This window comes from Fundulus heteroclitus, unplaced genomic scaffold, assembly GCF_011125445.2.
Source record: "Fundulus heteroclitus isolate FHET01 unplaced genomic scaffold, MU-UCD_Fhet_4.1 scaffold_361, whole genome shotgun sequence".
NCBI lineage: Eukaryota > Metazoa > Chordata > Actinopteri > Cyprinodontiformes > Fundulidae > Fundulus > Fundulus heteroclitus.
The window spans coordinates 100009-106070 of record NW_023396772.1 but is presented as its reverse complement, the minus strand read 5'-3'; the positions used below and the strand labels follow the sequence as shown (position 1 = coordinate 106070).

At 40.5% G+C, this 6062-nt stretch overlaps 1 long non-coding RNA gene across 1 annotated transcript; it reads left to right on the top strand.

Annotated features, from left to right (window-relative positions):
- Window positions 1-2881: 2881 nt before the first annotated feature.
- LOC118559931 lies at window positions 2882-5012 on the top strand. The gene is made up of 2 exons (XR_004929010.1): window positions 2882-3048; window positions 4657-5012. It is a non-coding gene; the product is annotated as an uncharacterized LOC118559931 (long non-coding RNA).
- Window positions 5013-6062: the final 1050 nt, after the last annotated feature.

The following is a 6062-nucleotide window of genomic DNA, read 5'->3' as shown; positions in this document are numbered from 1 at the left end:
GTTTCATATAGAATGTGAACTTTGCAAGAGCAAGTTTCCCTAGATGTGATGTGATGTGAAAAACCTGAGCATCACTCTACCTGTATGATTACATTTAGTAAAAATACACACAAAGAAAAATCTGCACAAAAATGTGTAACATTGTTTGATTGCTTGACTTTTAAATGTAATAGACATATTCCAACTGTTGCTACAACAAAGTAACACATTGATTATTACAGTAATAATAATGCAAAGCTCTGTGTTGGTTTGCTCAATTCAATGTCACATTATGTTTCTATTTTGACCCTTCCTCCTTCCATGTGGTACCCATACACAAACTTTTTTGTATCCGTGTACTTAAACAATTGCATATCTGTTTATCTTCAGTGATAGTTAAAGGTAAGGTTTCCAGAAATGTACGTAAGTAAGAAATGCCCAAATCTTTTTTTGAATAACTGCGCATGCACAAGACCATCTTACCTGCTCTTCCGCTCCTCACGAGGATCGCGTGAAAAAAAAAAGCTCCCAAATCCACTCTGGTCTTATTTCTTTCTTTTTGAGGCCTTTCTTTTCTTATCATAAACTTGTAAGACAATTTGTGTCTTGCCACTCTCAGCCATTTTCAAACTTTGCGGTGAGATAAGCGGCGCTACAATGAACGGCTAACACTGAAGCTAACCGGATTCATAAACATTAGAAGTGCACTTGCGCAGCCAGCAAGCGGAGACTGACAAGAAACGAGCACGCACATTAACATTTCATGAGCGCGTCAGAATGATTGGCATGTGGGACAACTAACAGATAAGGTGATACCCCCGGAACTCAAGGGAATAGAGGTGGGCGTGGGCAGGATCAATCCTCTGACCAATCCCTGCCATTCGGTCCAAATGGCAGGGACCTCAATACTCCTTGATACCAGTAACTAACCAATTATTTAGTAACATATTTTTCAGACCATAAGGCGTACTTAAAATCCTTAAATATTCTCAAAAATGTATGGTGCACCTTATAATCCGGTGCACCTTATTTATGATTAAAATCATGCTTACTGACAGATTTGCTCTCAAAAATTAAAAGGTGTAAGTATGACTTTGGTAAGCAACAAAGCCGCTCTGCTCAATGGACATTCGGGGCATCGGGGGCATCTTGTCCACCTACCGGACGGGCGGATTGATATTGCACACTTGGGAAGAATATGTAATGCACCTTAAAATCCGGTGCGCCTTAAATGTGGACATAGACACACATAGACATAAATTCACAGTGCACCTTATTTTCCGGTGCACCTTACAGTTCGAAAAACACAGTACTTTTAATAATCTTGTACTAAAACATTTAGTACAAGATTAGATAATTTACTACCACTATAAGCTGTTTAGAATACAAGCTATTCACTCAGGGTTTGTCTTAATATGTTTATCAAACCAAACACAATTTTAAAAAGCCACGACAAGCCTAAAAACAAAAAATTTAGCAAAAACTTGAGACAATATTTCTCCCTTCACACTCATTTCCAAGAACTGGTGCAATTCCTTTCTTGCTGGGGATCCTGTTTTAGGCCTGGGATGATTGTTCGCCTGGCGTGAACCCAAGCAAGAGGAGCCTGGAGTATTCATTTCTCAACCTGGGTGAAGGTCACAGAGCCCAGCCTTTTCACTCTTCTGCTCCCCAGCGAGTAAACATATGGTCACGGAGCACCTTGAACATGTTTGGGTGACCAGAAACTACTTAACCTGAGGGGTTGCAGCAAAGGGAAAGGGGGTACAGCAGAAGTTTTGAGGGCGGCCTACTGAAGAGACAACAAGGAGAGGAAGGGATAAAGGAAGCTGCCAAAGAAAGTGATCACAAATAACCATTTGCTTGCGCAGATTGAAACTAAAGTGAGGGCCTTCTCTTGGAGAAAGACGTGGAACTCCACAGACTCTATTACTCGCCTCCTTTCCTTTCTGCTGTGCGTGTTGATATAAATGTCTGTAATCATAAGGCACAATATCATTGTCCTGTTTTTCAAACAGCCAAAGCTCGTCTAATTGTTTCCATGTTTCCTCAGTGTTAAGCTCATTAGTGGGTGACCTAAAGGCATGTATGAAAAGAGACCCCCCCCCCAAAAAAAAAGAAAAAAAAAAAAGAAAAAAAACCTTGGATAATGGATGCTTGCTGTTTTGGGACTGTAAAAATAAACAGGTCTGCGGTTTTGATAATGAATATGCTGCTAACATCAGTCTAGAGTGTGAGTTTATCACAAACTCCCCGCTATTAACACGTGCTGCGCGTATGCGCGTGTGCATCCGTATGTACAAGTGTGTGCGTGATGGTGCCCCCGGTCAAGCCTGTGTGTCATCGCACGTGTGTGTATTTATCTTCAGGCAGGCCGAGCTTGAGGAAGCGGTAGGGGAATGTTGAAGATGTTGAATCGCTATCAGACTTTGTGAATGGAGGGGGTGTTGGGGGGGGGGGGGGGGTGAGGTGGCAGTGGGGGTGGGGTTTAGGGAGTCTGTGGTGCCTGAACGTCCGGCCCAGGTGGCGACTGGAGGGCCGACTTCATTAGGGCTGGAGAGGAAACAAAGGAAGATGCATCGTAAAAAAGTGCCATCCCTCATCTGCGAGGCCACCGCCTGACACATTAGGAATCTGTATGCTCAATTAACCACTGGCAGGCTCATTTTTCCTCCCAGCCTCTCTCCCCCTGCCCCTCGCTCTTGATCAAACAGAGCAAGGCAAGAGCGATCACACTGGACTGCAACAAGACTTTATCTGCAGCACCTTTATGAAGAGCGCTCATATTTTAGTTGCACACCGTCCGCCGTAAATCCTCGCGAGCACAGTTTTTTTTTTGTGTGAACGCAGAAACGGCGGTTTTCCCGCGAATAAGCAGATTTCACTTACTGCAATAAAAAGAAATCAATTTTCATTTCCATATGAATTCCACAACAGCCTCCCGTCTTTTGTTACAGGGGGAAGATGGAAATCGGATGCCCATGGGGAGAAGAAATTGCATGCCAACAGCACATCATTGCTGGAGTCCATTTTTATGGGAGGCGTGTTTGAAGGAGCTCAGTTTCATTCGTACGTGGTAGGCTTTGATTTCTGCACTCTAAACACAACACACAAGAGTCACACAGGAAAACTATTCCTGGCAGAGTTACAATTTTCGTAAACTATTTATTAAGCCTTTACATAAAAAATATTTTTATAGAATAAAATTAAATATCCAACTCATAATTCAGCGTTTTTAGGACAATCAACAGTGCCACACCCCTAGCACGTCCTTTAAAAAAATATAACTGAGGAATTTTTTTCGATTAATATTATTTGTACTCTACTCTATTATCTTGATATGGGTGTTACAGAACTTTTAAACAGTAATCTGTGACTTTTGCTGGTAACAGTGAAGTGACAGGGGAGTCTATTTCTCTTTGTTGCTCTTCAAAATAGGAAAGACAAGAAAACATGCCATTTATGTGGAGCAGGTGCGCGTTGGTCTTCATGAGTGAAGAGTCGACTGTAAGAAGTTAGTTACTCGTGAAATATTACCCTTGTCCAGAGTCAGAGCAATAACCTAAAAGTTCAAAACAACTGGAAATGCGATTTAACAGAGCTGAGCGAGGACTCAAGTTAATCTCATACAAAATAAGCACAATGGTTAGAGAAGCTGGAAAAAAATATCCAGACTTTGCTCTTAGGTAATTGCAACACAGAACAGAATATTGAGCTCACCAACACTGATTAAGAGCTATTTATTTTAAGGCATCTGTACACATCTTTAATTGCCATGTCAATTATCAACAATGGTACTTTAAATTATGTAGCTGATGATTACATGACTAATTTTGGCTTGACCCTTATGCTTATACTTAAAACTTATGAAACATTATATTTAAATAGCGATTGATAAAAAAAATTTTGTGCATATAGTTTTTTATTTATATAAAATATTTGTATCAAAATTGCAAATCAATATTTCAAATTAAAAGAAATATTAGTAATATTTCAACATTTTCTATAGAATATTTTGCTGTCATTGAAATGAATAAGCTAAGCTGATTTGCTTGAAGCAGAGTTATTTTTGACTTCTCCAGATTCAGCATTAGTTTCCTTTTTACTTTTGAAGCATATACACATATAGCAAGCACAATCGTATGCTTTGATATATGTGTATTTTTATTTTATTTATTTTGGATTTTGGCACTTCCAACGGTTGTACTTCAGTCAAAATGTTATACCTTCTTATTGCATTTATTCTATATTTTAAGACAATGTTTATATTGTTGTAATAAATCTGCTAATGCAAATGTGAACATGTGTTCAGGAGTTGGGATCCAACATACATTCTGCAATTCCGCAGTGAGTCTCAGCGGGAATTATAGAGTCCTTATCTTCCAAAAGAACCCACGGTGTTAAAAAAAAAAAAAAAGAAAAAAAAAAAGATAAATGGCACCTGGCTGAGATCGTGCTTGGGTGTGTGTGGGGTCTGTCATCGTGATACGCATCAGCCTTTGATTAACGAGTTGAGATGAACAGTCTTTAAAATTCACAGAGGTCACAACTTAGGAGGCATCCGTATGACACTTCACTACACTTCACGAGACGGAGAGCATTTTTTTTCTCACCTGACCCATTATACATCTCCCTCTCCCTCTCCCTTATGTTGCCTCTTTCTGCCTCTCTTTTAAGGTCCATCCGAGAGATGAAAAATGGCGTGCAGATGGCTGAGTACTTCCTTCCTCTTGTTGGGGTCAGCAGTTCACCATGCTGATAGAGACCCTCACACCTTCTTTATTAGGAGCTCCCCTGCACTCAGACAAGTTGTTATTCTGCATCACTGGACAGCCGTCAGCGCTACCTTTGTCTAGGTTATCTCTTATTACATGACTTCATCTCTTGCATGAAGATGAGACTAAGAAAACTTTTACAGCACCTAATTTTTCAAATGAAGGATACTTTACTGTCAACCTTAGCTGCATCAGCAAACTTTTCTGTAAGCTTTTGTCATTTGGGTAATAAATACCTGCTTGGAATCTGAATATGAACGGTCAAATCTAGGTATGTGAATATTAGTGAGTGATTTGTGTAAGGACAATACAGAACGGGAGGTTGAAGTGGTCCCACCAGTAATATGTCTCTGAGCTGCCCAGAGATGCAGTCACAATTCAGTTCAATTCAACTCAGTTCAATTGTATACATAGAGCGCCAATACACAACATATCTCTATCATTTTACATAGTCGAATTCAATCATATAGACGGATGGGTCAAAAATTGTCCTATCTAAGGAAACCCAGCAGATTGCACCAAGTCTTGACAAGCAGCATTCACTCCTCACGAAAGAGCGTAGAGCCACAGGGAGACAGTCGTCTGTATTGTCGATGGCTTTGCAGCAATCCCTCATACTGAGCATGCAAGAAGCATGAAGATGCTTCATGCATGTATTCATTAATTCAAGTAGATGCATGAATCACAGATCTGAGTTAGCCAGTAGTTGGTTGTCAGTTACTGGTACAACAATGCCAGCTTCAAAAATGCCATTTAACATTATTAACCTATATGTTTTAACTACCAATGGCCACTTGTTCAATAACCATTTTTGACACATCCAAAGGTATTGATAAATCCCCAACATCATGTTTCAAAGGGTTAATCTAGGGCATACACTATGTAGCAAGTGATTGCTGGTCTTCCTTCCACAGTCATATGAATTTGAGTGACACTCTTAATCCAGAGGGTTTAATATGTTGTCGACCCACCTTCCACAGCTGTTAAAGCATCAGCTCTTCTTGGAGGGCTTTCCACAAGGTTTAGGAGTGTGTTTACGGGAAGTTTTGACCATTTGTGTGGTCCAACGATGGTGATGGACAAGAGGGCTACGCTTGAAGTCACCACTTAATTCCTATATGTGCTTTATTTGGTTCTGTTCAAGACTCTGTGCACGCCAGTCAAGGATCTCCACACCGCACTTGCTCCTCAATGCCTCTAGGGACCTTGCTTTTTGGGCTTGTGCACAGTTCCTTGCTGTACCAACAGGACAGCACGATCAGGGTGAAAAGCTGTGATTTTACGAACCGTACCACTTCTTGAATGAGT